Source organism: Panthera leo, chromosome B2, assembly GCF_018350215.1.
Source record: "Panthera leo isolate Ple1 chromosome B2, P.leo_Ple1_pat1.1, whole genome shotgun sequence".
Classification (NCBI taxonomy): domain Eukaryota; kingdom Metazoa; phylum Chordata; class Mammalia; order Carnivora; family Felidae; genus Panthera; species Panthera leo.
In genome coordinates, this window is record NC_056683.1 from 106,009,311 (window position 1) to 106,034,897 (window position 25,587).

Sequence of the window (25,587 nt, forward strand, 5' to 3'; positions counted from 1 at the left end):
CCCCTCTCCTTCCATTGACCTCTTTACTCATCCCCCGAGCATCTTTTAATAACATCCTTAGATTCCAAGGACTGTTTCCTAATGGGATTCTTGCCAATAGCCCTAACTAACTTCCTTCCTTCTCTGCATTTTCATCACACCCATCAGATAAAATATGAACCCTAGAAGAACACACCTTTATGCTTAATTTATGCCTATTTCTGACCAGTGGCGTACTGATAAAGAAAAGTCACACTAACCTTGAAGGTATCCTTAACACTAGCTGGCAACCCTCTTACTTTTTTCTATTCAGCTCATTCTCCCAAACCCCAGCCTCAAATCCCAAATCCCTCTGTCTCTGCCTGCTTGTACTTCATAGACAAAATAGTAGCCATTGGAATATCAGGCCTGCAACTAAGTGTTAACAAATACTAATATTATTAAGCCTGAAAACCTATAATTTAATACCCATTCTCCCCCCCCCCCCGTACAATAGAAGAGCAAACTCTCCTTAAGACTAAGAATGACCCTTCTACATAAGGCTTGTATACTGTCTCTGTACTTTCTTTAGAACTGAAATGTCACCTCCTCAGAAAGGTGTTTTCTAACTATTCTACATAAATAACACCACTTTTATCATTTTCTTCATAGCATTTATCACCAACTAATATTAATCTTATTTGCTTATTGTTTATTTCCATTTTCCCTAAGTAGATGGCAAACTCAGAAAGGATGGAATCCAGCCTGTCTTGTTTGCTGCTGTTCTGTAGTGCTTAGAACAATGTCTGACACATAGTAGATGTTCAAGAAGTGTTTATTAAATGAAAGTACGGATGTACCAAAAAACCAGATCTTTCCTATAAATATTTAAAGCTGTTTAAATTTGTGCCTTCTGAAAGGAAAAACAAAACAAAAATAAACAAGCACAAAACCCCACTGCCTGCTTTCCAGCAACTCCCCCCATTCCTGCTCTGTTTTCTGTTCCTCATCCTCATCCTCCACCCTGTGCTCTCAACTTCCAAACCCTTCCCTTCCATTGTCATTTGGGTTGCGTGTGTGCTCAGCACCACCTGAGGAGAAAATTGGAAAACACATGGAAATAGTGTTTTGCCTTAACAAAAACAATGTTTGCCCTTCAGATGAAGTGCCGACAGATTTTACGATAACTCATTTATCGGGAAAGATTTTCTTCATTGCCCAAGAAAGCCTGAAAAATGAACGCATGGCCTATCAAGTGTTGGAGTCTGTCTTTTTCCTTGGGGCAATATTTTAGATGGATCCTAGATTGAAGAAGAATGGAATGGAGACTAGACAAATTTTTCCACATATGAAAGTTTTCAAAATAATCTTGGTTATTTTGGGACTCATGTGTAAGTTAGACATACACACCTATATGCAGGGGCAAAGTGTGTGTGTGTGTGTGTGTGTGTGTGATCAGAATTGTCAGTATTCATCAATGGAGACAGTAATATGGATGGGGATCAGGGGATCAGAGATCAGGGAAAAGTTTATAGATACTTTTCGGAGTCCAGCAAATCTCTAAGCATTCCCTCAAAATACAGCAAATTCTACCCTGCCTGGAGTTTTATCAGTGGAAGGGCCCCAGTTCCCACACTGTTCTGGCATAATGAGAGCTTCAGATCCTACCCTGAGGTGCTGTGATGGGTTAAAATGCTTTCTGAATGATTCAGAAAGAATGAGAGTATAAAATTTTAGTGCACAATCCACATAATTATTTGGAGATTGATAGCCCATGTTTGGTGTGCATGGAATTGTAATTGTAATTGTATGCAACTCAAATATTTGATTCATTAAAAAGTCTGCTGCTGCCAAATAACAAAGAATTCATTGTGTTGCCAGGCCAGTCCAATATCCCTCTGGAGCCTGATATCAGTTTACTGGTTCCATAGTTTTTTTGTAATTAAAGTATGAAGCGAGCTTTCATCATGATCAAGACTTGATTGTCAGTCATCATATTGATGCCAGTGACTAAGCTGCTTCGGGGTAAATTCCTTTAAGAATCTGAAAGAGTCACTGTGGACTTTTTAAATGGTGATTTATCACTATCTTAGGCCCTGGGACAGTCTGCCTGTATATACATAATACCCTATGGTGGGAGAAAATCAGAAAAGTCTTTAAGAAGTGGAGGACCCTCAAAAATGCTAAAAGTGCTAGGAGGTCTTTGCTTGCAGATACTTTTTAATGTACATGTATAAAAATACCTTGGATGTATGATTGAAGGAAATGAAATTACTTGAAAATCTTTTCTCAAGAGCAGTCTTTCCCTAAAATACCTTTTCTGTTGCTGCACTGTGTTATTACTAGAGCATGGGCTGGGGAATTGTTTTGGAGCCCATTTATACTGTGTTTTTCCCATGCTGAAAATGATTAATCAGCTACTATCTATTAAGGTTTTTTTCCCCTTTTTTTATCAAGCAGTAGATGGAGAAATGAGTTTAGCTTCTTATGTTGCAGTGACATTTTATGGGTATATTATTTTCTCACACTGGAAAAATTAAACTTCTCGTAAGATTAAATTGCAATACTTATTGCTTTTCTTTGTTTTGAATCATTCTAAAGTCCTCTATGACTATGGTTCTTTGAAGGCATTCCTACTGGATAAATTGTAATAGCTTCAAGTCAGAGAAACTTAGAAAACATGCTGAAAGTTAATGAAGAAGACTATCAAAGGACCAGATTAATTTAAAATGGAGCTTCGCATGTAAGAACAGCTTCCTCATTACAGGGAATCATAGTAGAGGAAAGATGAGATTCAGAGAAGAAACAGTAAGGCAAAGCCTTATGATAAAATCTGAATATTTGAGGTAATTGGATTTAAGGGATTCACCTACTCATAATAGAAATGAGTGATATAAACAGATATGGAACATATAAAGAAATGTGAATGTCCAAAGGTTTGTGACTATGTCAGGTTATTGACCACAGTCATGTTGGCTGGACGTGGAAAGACTGCAGAATACTAGGTTTCAAATCCCAAAGGAATTGACTGTTACTTCTATGGGGTTTTCCTGTTATTTATTCTTTCCAATGCTAGAGGTACAATAGTCTTCTGTTTAAGACCCATACATCAACTTTCCCTGCTCATTACCTAAAAAAGAAAGCACTAAATTCTGAGTAAACAATGTTTACAATCAAACCCACAGTTGGATATGAAACTTTTATCAGAGTTTTCAACATCTAGCAGTTAGAATGTTAGAACTTTGGAGAACATATGAATCTTTACTGCTTGGAGGCAGGTGTTAAAATTGACCTAAATATTCTGGGAGGAGTGTGTTGTAGAAAGAGTTTTTCTGAGTTAACTTGTCTTACAGTAAGAATAAATCATGTAAGGTAGAAAGACCTGTAGTATATTGGCAAACAGAACACCAGCAACCCACACAGAGGTGATATTCAGCAAACATTTGTTGAATGAATGAAGACAATAATTCAGAGGCATAAAAAACTAAATTTCTGTTGACATGTAACAATGTAAACCTTCCTTAGTCCATATGAGGAAGTATACTGATGGGCAAGATATCCTAGGGAGAAATGAACAAAAGTCAGGAAAAGAATCTGTGAGGAACATTGAGAAACTGGTAGATCCATCTTTCACCTTCTGACAGGACAACTCAGAAACCATACTACACATACTAAAACCATGGTTGCTTTAAAGGCATATGGGAAGGGAGATTTCACAACCTGGATTAGTGACCCAGCCCAGGCCATTAATAGCTTTCAGAAATCCCTTCTTTATGGGGCACCTGGGTGGCTAAGTTGGTTAAGTGTCTGACTCTTGATTTTGTCTCAGGTCATGATCTCATGTTCATGAGGTTGAGCCTGGAGTCAGGCTTCCCACTGGGCATGGGGCCTGTTTAATATTCTTTCTCTCCCCCTCCCTCTTTCCCCCCACTCATGCATGCTCTCTCTCAAAAAACAAAAAGAAAAGAAAACCCTTCTTTATATCTAGCATTTACCTTTATTTTTAGTCTTTCATTCAGCACATCATTATTAAGGGCCTCTTCTCTGTGAGAAACTAGGTTAGTTACTGGGGATATACTGGAAAGCAAACCAATAGGGCTACTGTATAACAGGGGATTAAAGCCAGAACTGCAAGTCGTAAACCCTCTTTATGGAATCTATAGAGACACCCAAGCACAACAGAGGAGATAAAAACAAGAACATAGGAGGAAATTTTAGCCTCTGACACTATAGCAAGGACAAATGGTAAACACAGTCTAACTCCTAGCCAGATATACATAAAACTTCACACTGAAGTCCTCTCTACTTCAGGTGCTTTTTTTAATCTGTTGCCTTATGTCTAGCTTTCAACAAAAAAAATCAGGATATGCAAAAATGCAAAACAAAAACAACCTACAAACCACCGTATGAATAAACAAAGCAAGCATCATCACTAGATTTAGACAAAGGAGAGATTTTGAAATTATCAGACTGGGAATTTAAAATAACTGGGATTAATACACTAAGGAATCTATTGGAGGAACTGGACAATATGTAAGAATAAGTAGGTAATGTAAGCAGAGAAAAGGAAACTAAGAAGGGATCAAAAGGAAGTATTAGAAAACAAGAGCCCTATGATATACATGAAGAATGCCTTCGATGGGCTTATTAGTGGTCTGGAAATGACCATGAAGAAAGTAAGTGAGCTTGAAGATATGTCAGGAGAAACTTCCAAAACTGAAATGCAAAGAGGAAGAAAAAAAAGAATGAAAAAGAGAGAACAGAATATCCAAGGACTGCAGGACAGTTACAAAAGGTGTAACATAAACTTAATATGAATACTAGAAGGAGAAGAAAGAAAAGGCAACAGAATAAATATTTGAAATAATAATGGCTGAGAATTTTCCAAAATTAATGACAGACACTAAACTACAGATCAAGGAAGTATGAAGAACACCAAGCAGAATAAATATGAAAAAAAAAATCTACACCTAGGCATATCATATTCAAAATGTAGAAAATCAAAGACAGAGAAAATCTTGGGAGAAGCCACAGGAGAAGGGGGGAGACACTTTACCTATAAAGGGGCAAAGATAAGAATTATATCACAGTTCTTTTTAGAAACTATGACTGTAAGAAAAGAGTGGAGTGAAATATTTAAAAGTGTTGAAAGAAAAAGTAAATGCCACCAAACTAGAGTTTATATCCAGTGAAATTATCCTTTAATAGTGAAGGAGAAAGGAAGACCTTACCAAGCAAAAACTGAGGGAGTTTGTTTCCACTAGATTTTCCTTACATGAAACGTTAAAGGAAGTTCTACAAGATACAGAAAATTAAATATAGGTCAGAAATATAGATCCACATAAAGTAAGAGCATTAGAGAAGGACTACGTGAAAGTAAAAATAACATTTTATTTTTCTCATTCTTAACTGATCTAACACATAACAGTTTGTTCAAAATAATAATAGCAAAAATATATTAGGTGATTAGAGCTTTATGAATAAGTGAAATGAATAACAACAATGTTATAAGGTAGAGGAGATAGGAATTGGGAATACTCTCTTATAAGGTACCTGTAAAGCCCATGAAGCAGTATAGTGGTATTTGGCAGTGAACTTGGATTAGTGATAAATGTATATTGCAAACTGTAAAGAAACCACTAAAAAATGTTTTAAAGAAATATAACTGATATAAATATATAAATATAACTTGCAAGGCAAGAGAAAAAAATAGAATCCATAAAATGTTCAGTTAGAGTCAGAGAAAGCAAAAGAAAAAAAAAACAGGCAAAAAAGGAGGAAAAGAACAAAGGCAACAGATAGAAAACAGTTATGAATATTATTGATTATTGATACTAATCCAGCTATATCAATTTTCACTTTTTTTTAATGTTTATTTTTGAGAGACAGGGCACAGAGGGAGGGGCAGAGAGAGCAGGAGACAGAGAATCTGAAACAGGCTTTGCACTGTCAGCACAGAGCTTGATATGGGGCTCAAGAACATGACCTGAGCCGAAGTCAGATGCTTAAGACTGAGCCACCCAGGTGCCCTATCAATTTTCACTTTAAATGTGAGTGTTTTAGATGCACCAATTAAAAGAGGAGACTTTCAGAATGAACAGAAAAATAAGACCCAACTATATAGTCAGTAAAAAACTTCTTTAAAAAAAAAGACACAGATATATTAAAAGTAAAGGAATGGAGAAAGATATACCATGGTGACACTAATCAAAAGAAAGTTGGCATCGAGGCACGTGGGTGGCTCAGTCTGACTCTTGATTTTAGCACATGCAGGTCATGATCTCATGGTTCATGATGCTGAGCCCTGCGTCAGTCTCCATGCTGACAGCACAGAGCCTGCTTGGGATTCTCTATCTCCCTCTCTCTCTACTTCTCCCTCTCTCTCCCTCTCAAAATAAATAATAAATAAACTTAGAAAGAAAGCTGGCATAGGTATGTTAATGTTGGAGAGAGCAGAGTTCACTGCAAAGAAAGTTATAGTAACCTCTCAGTATTATCTTTTCTAGCTATCGTTTCATTTCTTTAACTTTTTTCCTAGGTTCTATTTTCAAGTCTATTAGTGTAGAGAAGAATACCTGGCACCAAGGGAATAGAGTATTGTGTACTAGTTAGTAATCCCAGGAGAGGACTCTAGATACTTCTGCTCATTTAGTCTTTGTATTGTAATCACTATGGAAAACATAAGTCAAGTACTGGATGGAATAGTACTTTATAGAGAAAGGACAGAGCAAGGTCAGCTTCAGTAGTGGGCATCAGCCCCCCATGGCCAGTGGGTCTTCCCCTGTGGCCAACACAGGGCAGTTGGCCTACATACTCCCCTTTAGTTCCACAGTGGAAGAAACCCTATCTTCTCCTTGTGGAGGACAGGTATAACAGTAGGGTGCTATGTGACGCACATGCTTTAAGCAGTGAAAAAAAGAGTAGCCACTGAGCTGGAAATAAGTAAAGATATTCCCACACAAGGTGATAAGCTGGGTACAGGCTGTGTGGACTCTTCATTGCTTGGTAAGGAAGTACTCCAGGCCAAAGGCCCATTCTTATATGGGCCAGTAGATGTTAAAAGACTGAACCCAGGATACCGCCTTTCCCGTGAGATAATTAACTATGTTTCTGGCTTTCCTTCTCAAGTTCTTCATAGAGTTCTTTCCTTCTCAAGTTCTTCAAGAGCCCAGAATTAAGAATTAGTTATCCAATACCATTTAATAATGCTGTACAATTTCACTTATTTAAAAAGTATGTTGTCTCTCTTCTATGCTATAGCTGTTCATGTATTTTAGTGCCATTGTCATCTTTTAAATGATACATCAACATTGGTCAATGACTTGTCTACTTGTCTTTACTCAGCATAGTGTAATACATAACACTACAAACAATGAAGCAAAAATACTAGTATTAGCTAACTTAAATCAAGGCCTTCTGTCTGCAGTATACCATTTAGTTTTCATAAGAGATAGATACTAGTCTTACCTCCATTATACCCATGGGGAAACCATTTCTCAGAGAGTCAGCTGCAGAACTTAACCAAGCCTCTTAAGTGGAAAAGGTGGGGCTGGACCTTGGCAGCGTTGAATTCCAGAGCCCAAATCCTTAACTACTACACCTTACCTTCTTTCTTTATAAACATTATATTATCACGATTATGTTTCTGTTTGCTTCATGCATTTAGTCCATGTTCTTGGAATATTTTAGGCCTAAGTGAATTATTGTTATTTTCTCCCTAGTTTTTTATATTTTGCATTGATTATACTTGTGTTCTTCGGCTTCATTCCAAACATGTTTGGTCTCTTCAGTTTTCTTCCTGTATTTCAAGATCTCATTCCCTCCACTACAACAACCAGTTGAAGTCTTCCTCTTATAGCCTTTTATTTTTATCCAATTTTGGCATGATCTGAGTTTGGAAAGGGCAGTCCTGTTATTTTGAATCGGAATCCTGGACAGTGGTGGTGGGGACAGTTTGTTTAACATATCTAGTATCTTCATTAAATGCAAACAAATCATTACATTTTTGAAAAGGAGAGTAGACTAAGAGACAACATAATCTGCTGCACTTAATAACCATGCAAATCTAATGTAGGGTATATGTAGAAGCCACTGGGCACAGAAGGGGTTTGTTTGAGATATTTCTAATTTGATATCCAGACTGTTCTTCCCAAACAGATGCATTGAGTTATTAGTTGACTTTTAAGTCACTGTTCTGTTTTAGGAACTCTCTCAGCTCTTGCCTCAGATAATGCTGAACATCAATCAGCTGATTTTATTGCCAGCACAGTTCTGCATTGATAGAAGACAAGAACTAATAGTATTTACAATGTGCTACTTTTTCTGGGAGGTGGTTTGCTGATGTCTTCTAATCAAGCGATGGATTATAACTGGAAGTGCATTTCTGTATAATTGCAGCACACTGTGGGTGCCATTATAAGAAATTACATTTTTAACCACGAAAGAGTAAAATGACTGATCAGAGAAGCAGTGTCTAAGATATCATTGCTTCTGTGAAATGGAATTACAGTGTATGTGCAATTAAAGAAGCTAGCCTTGACCTTCAGCATTTCCATCAAGATCATTATCTATTGTGTTCGGAGACACAGCTTTATTTCAAACCTTGTAGCACTTCCAGCTGAGTCTGTCAGGTGCAACTTTATCCATAATTCCACACTGATGCGCTTGTCACAGTGCCCCAGGAAGAATGATTCATGCTTGGTGTGTCAAAGCTAGCCATCACCTATCAGCAGAGACAGGAGATAAAAAGAAGATTTGTAGAGGTGGACAGGGTCCTAAAGCTGCTAGAAAGAAGGAAGGTGCACTGACCAGATAGCAGGTGTGTCCTAAGCCCTTGTTGGTTGACAAATGGAAGTAGAACGAAAACAATAGTACCAACCAGGAGAAAAGATAAGGTGATAAGAGGAATCAAGGATGAAATGGAGGTTTTAATGATTATACTGTATTCTCTATTTATCTCGAATAAAACTGCTTGTATTCATAGTGTTTTACAGTTCACACAGCATTTAACATCAGTGGTTTCTTTGAGGCTTCACTACCAGAATTTTAAAGTGGCTGGTGCGTTTTACAGACATTGAAACTGGCCAGCAGGGTGCGCTCTTTGCACCACACCAGGTGTTGCTTTGAACCTGACCCCAGTCAAGTAATTTGATTTTATCTCTGAAATTTTCTTCTCACACATTTCCCTATCACAGTATCACTCTGCTGCCTTCATGTAAGTCTTATAAATGAACAAAAAATTGACAAAATGACAGCAAGCCAACTTCTACCCAGGTAGAAAGTGAATATGGATTTCTTGTATCCGCTAAATATCTGGCCAAGGTTAATAAAACTGTTAATATTAAAAATGTTAAAAGGTAAAGTGTTTCTTATTCAGGTCCGAGTGAAAAGAAAATATAAAACATCAACTTACCTCCACTTTTTTTTTTAAATTTGAAGATCTAATGTTGAATGGTTGAAAGGAAGCATGGGAATGTTCACTTCCTCCCAGAGATAATTCAAATATGCAACTGAGAGACAGACTTGGTACTTTGATAAAGGAACACTTGGAACACAGTAGTTCAAACCGTCCCTTTGTGTAGTGTCCTCAAGTACTCTTTATAACCCAAGACTCTCTCTACCACCATACTGAAATGCAGAATGGGCGAGAGGCATGCATTTCTTCTGTAAAGTGGGAGAAAGGAGATTGCAAAAGAGAGGGGAAAGGAGCAACGGCATGACTGTCCACTATCAATTCGCAGGCAGATCCAGTTAGGAAAAGAAAGTGTACATAGTGGAAAGCTGGTGATCTGCAACTGATGTCTTCAAACTGACCACGCTTGCAAACTTTTGTAAAGTTTCCGTGGGTACGCATAACCCAGTTTGATGACCACTGGATTATAAAATGAATACAAGAGTGGTCAACATTTTACAACTTTGCAGCAAGTGAAAATCTTGAAGGTATTTCTAGAAATAAAATCTTTCTTCTGGGGACATTAAAGATGTATTGCTTAAATATAATGCCTATAACTGTAATTTAATTCAAGCCATATTTACCACTATCTAAGATCCATAGAATAAGCCCCTTTCCAAATGAAAGGGGCTTGACAATTTATATTATTTAAATAGTGCTTTAGTATCTATCTCATGCTAAGTGAAAAAGATAAATATATTATTATATTAATTCTTTCTATCTTGGTACTTTATTATAAAGTTATAGCTCTGAAGACTACTTTTTTAATTTTTTAATTTTATTTTTTTATTAAAAATTTTTAATGTTTATTTATTTTGGAGAAAGAGAGAGAGAGAGACAGTGTGAGCAGGGGCAGGGCAGAGAGAGGGAGACATAGAATCTGAAGCAGGCTCCACTCTCTGAGCTGTCAGCACAGAGCTTGATGCTGGGCTCTAACTCACGAACTGTGAGATCATGACCTGAGCCAAAGTCAAACACTTAACTGACTGAGCCACCCAGGTGCCCCTGAAGACTATTTTAAAAACAAAAAAGAGAAAAGAGAAATTTCAAGGTGTGTCAAACAGTGTGATAAAAAAAATGCAATAAAAAGATTGAAGAACGTGGAGGTCAAAAACCTGAGTGTGATGGTTTATATATTATAAAAGAACAGTGACTTAAGATGGTTAATTCATTTATTTTCCTGTGATTTTCAAGGTGTTTCACAGAATGGTTTTCCTTATTGGGCTTGTGGTAGTTCTCAGTTCACTTCTAATTGTATTTACTGAGTCCCTGCTATATGCTTGTTAATACTGCTGGGTGCTGACGACATGGTGGGGAGCATGACCATCTTGTCGTGGAAGCTTGCTGCTTCCTTGTCCCACTCTGTCCCTTACATTGGGCTCTGCACACAGAGTTCAAAAGAAAAGAAGGATTGTTTGCTGTTAGAAGACCTGGTTTGCATCCCAGCCTCACAATATGAGCCTTGTGACGCCATGAATATCTATCTATCATTGTACTTAAGCCTCAGTTTCCTAATCTTAAAATTAGGAGATAATGATGCTTCACGAAGTTGTTACAGCAATGAAATAAAATCATGTCTGTAAAAAGCCTTGGTAAAATGCCATCAGATGTTGGTTATTGTTGAGATGATTCCCATTCTCCTTTTTTACCAAGACTTCTAAGCATCTTCTCCTCTATCCACATCATTAAACCTTTTAGCTTCACTGGGTTCAGAGTTTACTACATTAATGCTGTTCTTTTCTACTGCTGGAATTCTCTCTTCCTTGATCTTTAGCTAAGAATGTACTAAACGTTACTCTCAACCCTAGAGCACCTGCTGTCTGCTTTTCTTTTTTTTTTTTTTTTAATTTTTTTTAACGTTTATTTATTTTTGAGACAGAGAGAGACAGAGCATGAACGGGGGAGGGGCAGAGAGAGAGGGAGACACAGAATCGGAAGCAGGCTCCAGGCTCCGAGCCATCAGCCCAGAGCCTGACGCGGGGCTCGAACTCATGAACCATGAGATCGTGACCTGAGCTGAAGTCGGACGCTTAACCGACTGAGCCACCCAGGCGCCCCTGTCTGCTTTTCTTTTTATCTGAGCTGCCAGGGGAGATGTAAAACATGTGAGTAACCCATCTAAGCTCTTTAATTATATTGACACTTGGATCTGCTCAAACATCCTGTCATTCGTCCATTCTCCATTGTGTGTTTCTTTTTTTTTTTTAATATTTATTTATTTATTTATTTATTTATTTATTTACTTATTTTGAGAGAGAGAGAGAGAGAGGGAGGGAGGGGGAGAGAGAGAGAGAGGGAGAGAGAGAATCCCAAGCAGGCTCCCCGCTGTCAGCATGGAACCCCACACAGGGCTCAAACTCACGAACCATGAGAGCGTGGCCTGAACCAAAATCAAGAGGCAGACGCTCAACCGACTAAGCCACCCAGGGGCCTCACTGTATGTTTCTTTAAACCATCAGTGTTCTCTTCTCTTCCTTCTTTTCAAAAGCCTTTGCCTCCCACTTTACAGAAAAGGTAGAACCCATCCAGTGACTTTACTTCATGTATGGGGACCTACACTTATATCCTCTCATTTCCTCTCTCTATCATTTCAGTGTTCACTTTTCAGTTTGCTTCCTTCCCATTGCCGTTGAATATCATGTTCTTAAAAGGGGAGGGGGTGTTCATTAGACCCTTTTGAGACCTTATGGTATATACTGCTGTTTTCTTATTTTCTTCCTGTTCTTCATAGCCAGCATCTCAAACTTGCTCAAATAAGCGGTCTGTGACCATTAGCTCATTCCCTGTGCAATCTAGATTTTTAACCCATGACTTTGGTAAAACTGCAGAGGAGAAGGTCATTAATGGTTTAATTGAATCATAGAATCTCAGCATCAAGTGAGACCTCAGAGATCACACTGTCTCACCTCATGGCTGATGCTGAGATAACATCTATGACATTTGCACAAATGTTTATTCAACCTCTGCTTTATTATCTGTAGTGAAGGGAGGCTCACTATTTCACAAGGCAGCTCATTTTAATTCCAAAAGGTTGTAGATTTCAGGTTTATTTCTGCATGTATACAAACTGTGTAACTTCCAAAAATGACCCTGGTTCTGCTATCTGAGGCCTCTTGTAGGTTTCACTCTTCCTTTTTACTGAAATAAGATGGTCATTCTCAGACCTGCAGCAGATAAGTGAGAGGCTAGTAATTTTCACCTGCTGTACCAACAACCCTATTTGCATACATTTGATTCTAAATATTATTACCTTTATCAATGCAAACATTTTCAAAACAGAGTCTTGTCAGGAATTTTTACTATGTTTTCCTAAGTGAAGGAATATACATTTTTGTGTTTCCTTTTCTGGTGGTACAGTGCTTCTCGCTTATGACCTATGACAAAGAGAGGAAAAAACAGCATGTGGACATTTGCAGCAACTGAATTCTGAAAACAGAAGTAGAAAGAAAGGGGATGTCTTGTTTTATGAGAGCAGTTGTGGAATGAGAAGTCTTTTGAGATTATCAGAGTTGATTTTCTGGGTAACAAGGGCCAATAATTTGGAGTAAGTTTTATCACTTTATAATAAGTAGAATGAATCAAAAGAGCAGTCCAGAATAAAAATTTTCATTGAACTTTTATTCACAGACAATGAACTCATCGATGTTAAGTGTACAGTCTGATAAATTTTGGTAATTGTATATAATCGTGCAACCATCATCAAAATAAAGATACAGAATTATTTCCATTGTCCTAAAGATTCCTCATGCCCTTTGCAGAAAATCCTCTTCCACATTCTCCAAACTGAAGCAACCATTGATCTGCCTTCTGTCAGAATAGTTTTGTCTTTTCCTAGAGTTTTATATAAATTGAGTCACACAGTGCATTCTCTTTTGTGTTTGGCTTCCTTCATATATAGCATGTTTTTGACATCCATCCATGTTGTTGCATGTATTAATATCTCATAAATTTTTATTGCTGAGCATTGTTCTATGGTATGGATATAGCACAATTTGCTTATTTATTCACCAGTTGAGAGAGATTAAAGTTGCTCCCAGTTTCTTGCTATTATGAATAATGCTACAATGAACATACACATATACATATTTGTGCAACAGGTGTTTTCATTTCCTATCGGATAAATATTTAGAAATGCGAGTTGTTGGTTCACTCAGGAAATGTATGTTTATGACATTTTCCAGCGTGGCTGTACCATTTTGAATTTCCACCAGCAACATACTAGAATTCCAGTTGCTCTGAATCCTCATCAGCACTTGGTGTCATCAGTCATTTGAACTTTAGCCATTCTAGGGAGGGCGTGGTGGTATTTCATTGTGGTTTTAATTCGCATCTCTCTTGTGAGTAGCAGTGTACAGCATCTTTTCACATGCTTCTTAGCCACTCATATATCCTGGGAGGTGTCTGTTCAAATTTTTTGCTCATTTTAAAATGGTGTCTTCAAAACAGATTTTTGAAAGAATCCAGGAGGCTTTGAGTTCTCATGAATGCCTTCTTATGTGGAGGAAGTAACGAATCTGGTAGGTAAACAGAGCAGAATTCATTTCAGGAAGGGACAGAGCTGGGAGCTAATGAGCCTCTTTTCCCAGTACGGCTGAATGCTGTGCTGCTGTGTACTTCACACCAGTGATTTATTGATCTCATGGCAAGATGCAAATGAAGGGCGCTGTGATGAAAATGGCAGCTTCTAGGGATAGATATGCTTTGCATTTTTGCTACAGTGTTCAGACATGGATTCTTCTTGAGCTAAGAGACAATAAACTCTTCTTTTTTTTGAGGGAAGGTCCTCTAAGATAGCATAAGGTAACTTTGAGACTCTATTGGACTGCGGTTTATTAACAAAGCTACGTGGAGATAGATTTCAAAGTGCAGAGGGTTTAAAATAAGGTAACTATTTCTCAGTGGTCATTAAATCTTATGTTAGAATAAAAGAAATGCAGCACAAGTATTCTGCCTTTTTAAAGATTTAAAAGACGATGCTTATATACGAGACGATGTAAAATAATTCAGCAATAACAATATTTTCTTATTTTAGAGAGCAAAAAGATTTATACATTATTGGCTAACCTACAATAATGCTGTCTAATACATAATTTTAGTCATTACCACATACTTATTCAGCATCATTGTGTATATGTTAGGTACCCTTAAGAATTACTCAATGTAAGCTCAATAATCCTGGCAGCTTACCTAAAGTGTCTGGGAAATATCCAATATTATGCTCCTTTTTACAAGATGAATTAATAGGCCCGCATTTTTTGAGGGACATTCAGACCACCGTGGCTTACCTTTTGTAGGTATCCAGTTCAAATTAAATAAATAACTTACATTTTGCACTACTGAGATTCATAAATTGAGTATACAACAGATGGAAAGACGAGATAAAATGAATTAGGAAGTCAAACATGGTGAAAGTCTTTGGGAAAATAATAAGGTTACATACTGAAAAGGATAGTCTTTGAAATGGAAACCAGAAAGACAAATAGCATAAAAATATCACAGCTTCTAGTCACAGTACAAACAAAAGACTGGTCTCTCAGTTTAAGTTGGGTCAGATGAACCCCCAGTTCAAGGGTATCTTCTCATTTCTTCTGGGCTAATTTGACACTTATAATAAACATACAGATGGTTTCCCACAAGGCACAGTGCTTGGCATGGAATCGGCAATTGGTACAGTTTGATGAGCTACTTAGAAATTCTCAGGAATCCAAGGAACTATACACAGAGAAAAACTTTCTTTTAAATCTTTTATGTCTGGTTTCAAGCAATGTTGCTACAAAATAGTGTTAGCTGAGACTAGGCTAATGCAGCCTGAGGTATCAGAGTAATTCATGATAATCTGCTTGGCTTCTGTAGATTTTGCAAAATACCACCTCTTTAAGAATCATTTTGGCTAACCACCAACTCATCACTCAGAATCACATTTAACTAATTCAAAGAGTAATCAAGAACTTATTTTGTATTGAAGATAGCTCCCTCATTCCCATACAGATGCATGCTGATGCTTAAAATACCCTGAAAGTAGGGAATTCCCTTTATATCTATGGAGGTAAACTTAGGAGGGAAAAATTTGGCCATATTGTCCTTATAGCTTACCAACCCTTTTCTTTACATAGTTCTTGTGAACATGAGTTCATTGGGTTGCGTTTTCTGCTTACAAATAATTTCCATATTTTCTCAAGATAATTCAAAAATAATGATAACTAAAGGCTCAAACCCTTAATTCGTTGTACATTAAGAATACATTAAAATTGTACATTAAAATTAATTTAGAGGGTGATGGGTGAGTTGAAGCCCCGTGAAAGCAATAACCTCTTGCAAGTTTCCACACTGAAGTGGCTCTGACAGAATTCATTCCATTAAGGTTCTAAGAATTAAATGATAAAAAGGAATTCTTTGCCTTGGCTGCCAGGACGCTCAATATTAAACTTAATCCTCAATCATAGTAAACTCAACGGCTATTACTAATTCCTGGCATACTAATGTTTTCTTTCTTTTCTTTCTAACTGCTACCCTTCAAACTCTTTGAATTTAAATGTTTAACAGTTCTATCAGAAATATGCAATAGATATATTTTTTTGCCTAATTTTTATTTTAAGTGATCTCAAAGGTTTTTGAAAGTAGACAAAGGACCAATTAAAAATAGTTTAAATTAATAACAATCAAAAGAAGTTTAATACTGTGAGCTGTCAAAATCAAGAATTAGGAAAAAATTTTGATTTGCTTCAGCAGCTGTTTCTTGTGTCTATTTTCTGGCTTATCATCATAAGCATTAGTGTGGAGATGTTCACTGCTTTATTTTATTAGGCATTCAAGAGTTGCTCTCCAGAGGTACAAATTAGAATCTGTGGCACTACTCTATTTTCAGAAAGTTGATAGGGACTTTAATAAAAATAACTATTACCTCTGAAAACATATTATGATATAGTTACCTTGGTAAGGATTTGTTTATATTGACCCAGTTTAACCTTCACAAAATAGTTGTACATTTTCATGATCATCATTTTACTTTTTTTTAAGTATTTCAATTTTTTTTATTTTTTATTTTTTAATATTTTATTTAAATTCAGGTTAGTTAACATATAGTGTAATAATAGTTTCAGGAATAGAATTTAGTGATTCGTCACTTACTTATAACACCCAGTGCTCATCCCAACAAGTACTTTCCTTCATGCCCATCACCCATTTAGCCCATCCCCCCCACCTCCCCTCCAGCAATCCATTTGTTCTCTGTATTTAAGAGTCTCTTATGGTTTGCTTCTCATTTTAAAGTTGAGAAAATTGAAACCTGTGAATGTTCTGTGTATTGCTCAAGGTGACAGCACTAGTCAGTTGCAGAACAAAGATTTGAATCCAGTGATATCTGGCTATAGTTTTCTGCAATGTGCAAATAAACCACTTCCTTAAGGATCATTTCAACCAACCACCCTCTCATCTCATAGAATCACATTTAAGTTATCCGTGTAAATGAGAAATTATTTTCTCTTCAAAGACAGCCCTACCATTCCCTTAGAGATGCATTCTGATGCTTAACATTCCCCTCAAAGTTATGAATTTCTTCTTCTTATCTAAATTTATCTTTTATATGATCTCTCATGTTTTTTCTCTTTTGTCTTTCTCAGTTGGGGAGAAGACCCCCAGACACATTGTGACACTGTAGTATATGTAAAAGAAAAAATAATTCCCAAATATTTAAGAAACCAATAAAATAAAAATTACTAGATGATTTAATAACAGTGCAGTTGGGGATTTCATAATAAGTTCTCCATATACTATTTGAATAGCTGTCCTAGCCTTTCAGAATCAAATGTTACCATCAAAGCCTGTAAGAAATTTCCCCATTTCAAAGTTACATTTTCTCAAAAAACTGAAATTACCCTCAAAATGGGAAGCTGATGAAATGACTCTACCTTTATTTTTACAATGCAGTTCAAGACCCAGTGATATTTTATTTTTGTATCTCAACTGATATGAAATAATGATGTAATAATTTATTGTAGTTGGAGGCTTCAGCATGGCATTTTTGTATGTGCAATACAAGAGTGTCTTTACCTCAATTCCTTCATTTCTCTTCTTTCACTTTATTAAGAAAAAAATTGAAATGCAACAAAAACATAAATGCCATTGTTAGCTAAAACCATTGCAGCTTGGCTGTCCTGAGCTTTTGACAGTGTGGTAGCTTGAATTTCCAATGGCTGATTGCCCTGTGCTTGCTGATCTGAAAGGATTCTGTACCAAGCAAAGCTGCTCATTAAACAAGCTTTTGCCAGGTCAGAAACTTAAATTTTTTCCTGCCATAATATAAGGTACCAAGTACAATTCTGGCAGCTTTCAGTTTAACACCAGCAATGGGAATCGGGGAGAGCTTGAATAAATGAGATAAACATGATGAAGAAAGTTTACTATTATTGTGTGCTTTTAATACACTGCCTTGCCAAACTTTTAACCAGAGCTGCCAACAAATAACAAAGTGAACGTATTTGAGTCTCCAGGCTTTTATCCCTACCCTACTCCTGCACCTCATTTCCTTATGAAGGAACTAACAAGCTGTGCTGTGGCCAAAAGGCAGGGAGCAGAAAAGGAACAGAGAGCAGAGTCAAGTTAATTCCAGACCCTGGCTAATTGGCATCCAAATAATTAAGAGCTGGCTTTAAAATAAAATACCCAACACTTAACCGAGGCTCAGAAATGAATAGGGCATGGGGGGAAGAGCACTGAAAATTTTGGAACATTTATCAACTAGTAGGAGTCTAGGCTATGGGCTAAAAGCAGGAAGTTAGAAAAAGACCTCAACAGAAGAGAGGAAATTAGACAGCGAGCTGGCAGCAGCAAACTCATCTAATGGCTAGAAAAAAGATCATCTTTCACTTTCAGTGATGAGATGATGGGTAATTGGTAGTTTGATTAGGATTATTCTCAAAAGGCCTTTTTTTAAAAGCTTGCTTTATGTCCCATTTATGTTGTGTAATAAATACCTATCTACAAACTGAAGATAAAATCCTGAGAGAAACACTTCTCTGGCCGTGTCTCCAGGTTCAATTAAAGTGGAGAGTTGAAGCAATTACCCAGAAGATATAAAGTAAAACAATTTCACTTTTGCCTGAATTAATAGGCAAATTTAACCCAAAGCTTACACTTTGCTTTTACTCCCAACACTTGACTATTTTTAGGTAGAACTGATAATCAAAGGTAAAATATTTGGTTGGTGTTATAAGGCCATGCTTAGAAATTCAGTACCAAATAACAGATTTTTTCCTACAGTTTACTATGGAGATGGGTTCTAAACAAACAGATGAGGTATTTAATAAATGACAAGGAAAGAAATTGCCTATGTGCACTTTGAGAGGTGATGCCCTTCTGTGCTTCCCCGTTCTCCTTGTTAATGCTTTGAAAGTGCCAATTTTGGACACAGTGGATCTCTGAAACCCCTGGTCTTCCCTGAAAAGAGTAAGACTCCCAGGCTTAAAATAGAAACATTTCTGAATTGACATATTGTAGACTGCAGTGAGTGCCTATCATTGTCAAGACATCCCACCATTCTCTGCAACAATTTGCTTGAACCAAAGTCCACTTTTACTCTTGTAGTGAGAGTTTTTGGAAACCCTGCGTCAAAATGTCAGTTCTGGAAGCCTTTACTTTTTATTTATTTTTTATTTTTTTTTTAACGTTTATTTATTTTTGAGACAGAGAGAGACAGAGCATGAACGGGGGAGGGTCACAGAGAGAGGGAGACACAGAATCCGAAACAGACTCCAGGCTCTGAGCTGTCAGCACAGAGCCCGACGCGGGGCTCAAACCCACGGACCGTGAGATCATGACCTGAGCCGAAGTCGGACGCTTAACCGACCGAGCCACCCAGGAGCCCCGTGGAAGCCTTTACTTTTAAATGGGGTAATCATTCTCTTTTTCTGAACTGCAGTCTCCAAGCTGAGGGTCCAAGAGTCCCCGCTGGTATTGGACCTACCATCCCAATCTCTCCCTAGAGAGGAGAGAAGTAAAATGTTAACAACCTGTACTCACACTGGAAGGAAGGACAGAACCCTCCACTGGCTTCCTCCTGGCTGAGGTCTCAGGTCTTTATGTTGTTACTGAGCCCTGGCCCAGGCTGACTTGTCCTTCTTTGGGTGGTATGTGTCCTGATCTGTCACCTGTCATGACCACTTGAAAGTTCTAAACCTAATGAAAGCCTCATGTATTTACAAACCCTTTGCTCCCTTCCTCTTGGGTAGGACCCAAGTAAGTGCATGTAATCAAATCTAGTCTCAGGAACTCATCAAGAAATTCCATATATTCTCAAGGTATCACTAAAAACCTAAACTATAAAAATGACTGACAGTTACAATTAATAAATACTACTCTTTAAGGCATCTGACCTAATTTTTCTACAACTCATTATTCCTCACGATGTGCAAAATAGATGACAGCAGGATGAATGAAGCAAAACTTGATCAACCAGGAACCATGGACAAAAGAAATGCCATGCCGCTCAGCTTCTCATATTTATTCCCATATCCCAGAATCTTGACTGGATAAGCAATAATTTGCACAAATTTATGTGTCTTTGGATAAACAGATGGATATGTAGGTGCTTGCAGGTATGCGTGTATGTGTGCTGAGACAGCAATTCAGAACACATTTATTTACAGAAAAAGAAGAAAATGGTGTTCTCAGAATTCAGCACTCAGGTTTTATTTCTGGTTCCTAATTTAAAACTACTAGCTAGAATCTATTGTTATAGGGAGTAACATGTCACTCTCCCTCTGTGCTGTCTTAACTTTAAACCATTATTTGGGAAAAGTTGACATATATATATATATATATATATATATATATATGTATATATATGTGTATATATATGTGTATATATATATGTATATGTATATATGTATATGTATATATGTATATGTGTGTATATTTATGTGTGTGTATATATATATGTACACATATATATGTGTATATATATACGTATATATGTGTGTATATATATATGTGTATATATATGTATATATATACGTATATATATGTGTGTGTGTGTGTGTATGTGTGTGCATATATGTGTATAATTGAAACACTTTAAAAAATGAATTTCTGTTTTTGTCACATACTCTAGATGTAGTATATTCACATAAGATTTATAGTTATTCATTGTCATTTTTCTGAAAGGTAAAAATGAGCAAATTTTGACCTTGAGCTTTGGGGTGGAGCAAGAAGTAGACTCTGATTGATTTTGTTTATTTGTGAGCATATCCTGAGTTCTGGTGAACTTAACTTGAGCAGTACAAGTTAAGCCTCATAACCTGTTCCTCCAGAGTTCCTCCCTTTTAAATACATTTTTAAGTTTATTTATTTATTTTGAGAGAGAGAGAAAGCATGCACATGAGTAGAGGAGGGAGGGGCAGAGAGGGAGAGAGAGAGAGAGAGACAGAGAGAGAGAGAGAGAGAGACAGAGAGAGAGAGAGAGAGAGAGAGAATCCCAAGCAGGCTCTGTGATGTCAGCGTGGAACCTGATGTGGGGCTCCATCCCACGAATGATGAGATCATGACCTGAGCAGAAATCAAGAGTCAGACGCTCAACCTACTGAGCCACCCAATGACCCCAGAGTTACTCCCTTTTATTAGCATTCGTAAAATATGAGAACTTTTCCAGATACCCAGTGGGTGGACAGCCTCATAACTAGAATCTCAAACTCGCTCTGCTGTTTTTAATGTTTCTAAGATGAGGGGTTTGTCAATGCCCCAGAGATGGAGCAAGCCAAGCCACAGGACATCTGTGATTTTGGTGAGATTTTGGAAAAAAGGCATATTTAATATGTGACCTCATTAATATCATTACATCCGCTTTCAGCCAGCCACACCAGTGGTGGAGGGGGATTGGCAGGTCCATGGCCTGGAGCGGCTTTTGGGCTACTGCCCATGGATAATCTCTATTCTTTTTGCCCACTTGTTTGGCTTAATTCCTAGGGCATTCGACATTTCTGCTAGCATTTGGCTGTGGAAAGACTGACTTAGAAATTATACTGGATCAGAAAATCTAGGAAAATAAATTCAGACTACATACAATTGGAGTTTTACCACGAAGGGCAAAATAGTTAGTGGTTAAGGCTTCAAAGATGACAGCCCCGAAGCTCCCCTCACTAAAAGCGACTACTGACTTTTCTGGACTTGATGTCTCACCTGTAGAAGAAGGATACAAATAGCCTCTCCCAAGAGTCTTGTTAGGATTAGATGAATTAATCCATGTAAAACATTTAGAAAAGAGCTGCTGCATAATAAGTGCTTCATTAGACTACTTTTTTTTTTTTTTCCTGGAATGTCAGTGGTTAGCTTGGGGTGTTTCATGGAAATAAATAATTAAGCAGTGCTACTCAACACATTCATTGCTCCCTTTCTTATATTTCACAAAATTGTTAATGATCCATTCTTCTACTATTTATTAAGAGTCCCCCATGTGAGAAGCAAGGTGCTGGGCAGGCAAACTCCAACAGTACACAGGAGATGCCCAGCCCTTCCTTCATGGAGCTGACAGTCTAACTGGGAAGACACGTGTTAAATTAGCAAATGAATGAATCAAATAATTGTGGATTGTGGTTCGTGCTTTAGAGGAAGTCAGTGGGAGCGGTGAAGAGAATAGCAGTGTCTTAAATTAGGTGGAGAAATAAGAAGTGGCTTCCCTAAGGAGGTGCTGGTCGGGTTGGTATACATAGAGTGAGGGGAGAGCAACTGAGCAATGGAAATAAGAGGAAGGCAAGAAGGCGCAGGTGCAGAAGGAATTGTCTAGGAGCAGAGAGTGGAGTGGAGTGAGAAAGAAGGAGGCGGCAGAGCATCAAAGGCTTTTTTTTTTTTTTTTTTTTTAAATTTTTTTTATTTTTTTTATTTTTTTATTTTTTTTTTATTTTTTTTTTATTTTTTTTATTTTTTTATTTTTTTTATTTTTTTATTTTATTTTTTTATATATATTTTTTTTATTTTATTTTTTAATTTTTTTTTTTTTTTTTTTTTTTTTTTACCGTTTATTTATTTTTGAGACAGAGAGAGACAGAGCATGAACGGGGGAGGGTCAGAGAGAGAGGGAGACACAGCATGTGAAACAGGCTCCAGGCTCTGAGCAGTCAGCACAGAGCCCGACGCGGGGCTCGAACTCACAGACCGCGAGATCGTGACCTGAGCCGAAGCCAGACGCTCAACCGACTGAGCCACCCAGGCGCCCCCATCAAAGGCTTTTTAAACCAAGTTGTTAAGTGCTGTGATTTGCATTTCCAAAGGTTCTTTTAGCTGACTTATCAAGGGTAGACTGAAGAGGGTTGGCAATTATGGGAGCAGGGAGCACAGGGGCAGCACGGAAGTCTAGAGGACAGGGGATGGTGGCTTGGACTACGAGGTAGGCAGTGGTGGTAGGAAGAAGGGATGGATTTTATAGATGTGTTGGAAATCATATCAACAGGACTTGTTGCAAATGCATTTGGCCTGGAATGTGAGAGATGGCGAAGAATCAGGGATATGAAATAAAAGTCCCTACCTTAATTTAGATGGTAAATATGATGAATACTAAGTCAGTGATGCCAAAGGACCAACCTTCACATATTTAAGAGATAATTTACATATGATGTAAACATAGGATCCTATACTCTGTGTTTTTTTTAATTTTTTAACGTTTATTTATTATTGAGAGACAGAGAGACACAGAGCATGAATAGGGGAGGGGCCAAGAGATGGAGAGACACAGAATCCGAAGCAAGCTCCAGGCTCCGAGCTGTCAGTACAGAGCCCGACGCGGGGCTCGAACTCAGAAACCATGAGATCATGACCTGAGCCGAAGTCGGGCGCTTAAACGACTGAGCCACCCAGGCGCCCCTATACTCCGTATTTTGGGACAGAATTTAATAGATGGAAAAGCCTTTTGATGTTTTAGGAATTTCTTCACTGAATGTAAGCACATTGGTAAGTTTCAAACATTTTTCTTTTTGCTAGGTTGCCTGTTGCCTCAGATGTATCGCCATTAACCTTACAAACTCTCCATCCCCCTACGTGTACTATAGTTTATTTACAAAGCACTTTGTAATTCTAAAACGTTTGAAGCGTTGTGTTACAAGAAATTTGAGATATTTTTTTCTTAGTTTGAAGCCTGGGGCAGAGTAGTAACCTTTCTTTGACGGTTTCCTCATCTGTAACCTGGAATTGGACAGCAGCCTGTTTCTCAGTGGGAGGTTGTGAAGATTAAATCACTTAGTACTGGTAAAGTGCTATGAGATGTCTGTTACCTAGTATGATTGCAATAAATTTTGGTTCCTGTTATTACTCTAGACAGACTTCTTAGGATATGTGTGCTTCAGTTTCTTCATCTGCAAAATAAAGATGGTTTCCTTCTCAGAAACCAGGAGAGTTTGGTTTACTATAGAAATGCTCTGTCTTTCTAAAGGAGCTGTGATTTAACAAGGTGTGAGTTTTTTGGGTAGGTTACCTGAAATACACAACACTTGGCCAATCATATTACACGATGCCAAATGTTCAGAAATGTGGAAAAACATACACTAAGCTTAAGGCAGCAACTTTTTCCCCCCAATTTTATCTGCATTTTTGTGTGCAGAGAATGGCCACTACTTGTTATGCATGAAGCACTATGATTATCTCTTACCTGTTTATACTGCACTACAGTCAGAAGGGATTTGAGATAGATTACAATAAAGGGCTTAGATATCATAAATCATTTAATGGGAAGTAACAGAACCAAAGCCAATAAAGGAAAGGGAAAAGTATGTTAAGATTTTATAAATATTTTATGTCTTCTATAGCTAGGAATTTTTTCAGGCAGTTACTTCAGATAACTTTACAACCTTCTGATTAATCTTCATAAAATATGTGGCATGGAAAAGTAGCAAACATTGTCCTCACACCACGAATGGGAAATGTCACTGTCTTGCTTAAGTCCAAGGTTGGGAAGAGTCAGTATATATACTGGTTGTTCCAATACTACACCTTCCCCAAAGACACACAATTTTTTTTTAATCAAGAATATTATTTCCTGTGGGGCACCAGGGTAGCTCAGTCGGTTAAGTGCCCAACTCTTGATTTCAGCTGGGGTCATGATCTCATGGTTCGTGAGTTGGAGCCCCGCGTCGGGCTCTGTGCTGACAGCTCAGAGCCTGCAGCCTGCTTGGGATTCTCTGTCTCCCTCTGTCTCTGCCCCTCCCCCACTCACACTGCCTCTCTCTCTAAATAAATAAACTTAAAAAAAATATTTCCTGCAATTTCAAGTTACTCAGTGATTAACTTAATAGAGGAGAATTGATTCAAAAGAATTTTTTTATGGATCTATCCAAGTTGTAACATACACTGAAAGAAAACAAAAGGAAAAAACCTGTCAGTATGCATAAAGTAATTTTATGCGATTATGGTCAAAGCACAGAAGCAATTTTTATTATAGTGTTTTTCACTTGGCATTATATTTTAAGCATTTCATATCTCTATCTTTTGGCAATGATAGGAAATTGCTGCCTACTATTCACTCAAGTTGATGCACTGTAACTTAATGAACCATTAAGTTATAATAACATTTAGGTCATTTCCAAGTTTTTGTCATTATGAATAATAATCATGATGCAAGTCTAGTTTTTCCATCTTTTGGATGACTTCCTTATAATAAATTCTCAGATAGGAGATTACTGGAAGTGTCAAAGAGTATGAATATTTTTGTATCTTTATAGATGCTGCTGTCAGTAATAATACAGGAGATGTGCCCCATCTTTTAAACATGGGTGTTCTCACCTTTTCTACTTTAATAAGTTGAAGGAAGTTTTGCATACTGATTTAGTAACTCTAAATTTTACATCTGGCATTCAAAGACAGGTAAATTTACCCTATATTATATTTATTATATTATTTTCTATTACATTATATTGTTATACTATTATATGCTATATTATAATATTTACACAATACACATAAGTAAATATATAAATATATACTGATTTAAGTAATGTTTGTCACCCTACTGATGAATTATTTCCTCTTCTTGCTAAAAGATCAATGTTTGGTTTTTTTCTTGAACTTTTCTAGAAATAAGGAACACCACATAAATATGATTAAGTGTTTTGTTAAGAGAACTCTGTAAACTCCCTGAGTGTCAGATATATAATCCATCCTTTATACTACTGTTTCGTAAGGACCTCAAGAAATGGATATAT

The 25,587-nt window shown here is 37.3% G+C and overlaps 1 protein-coding gene across 4 annotated transcripts in view; it reads left to right on the forward strand.

The window, feature by feature from the left end:
* Positions 1-25,587, forward strand: part of SLC35F1 (solute carrier family 35 member F1) — a 443,643-nt gene that overhangs the window by 232,468 nt on the left and 185,588 nt on the right. The window contains exon 1 of one of the 4 annotated variants that reach the window (XM_042939698.1): positions 21,113-21,185. The exons of 2 other annotated variants lie outside the window; for them this stretch is intronic. The gene's annotated coding sequence lies outside the window, so the exon portion shown is untranslated. Of the gene's footprint in view, positions 1-21,112; positions 21,186-25,212; positions 25,250-25,587 lie in introns of those variants that run through there. One more of the 4 variants, XM_042939700.1, reaches the window with a different exon arrangement.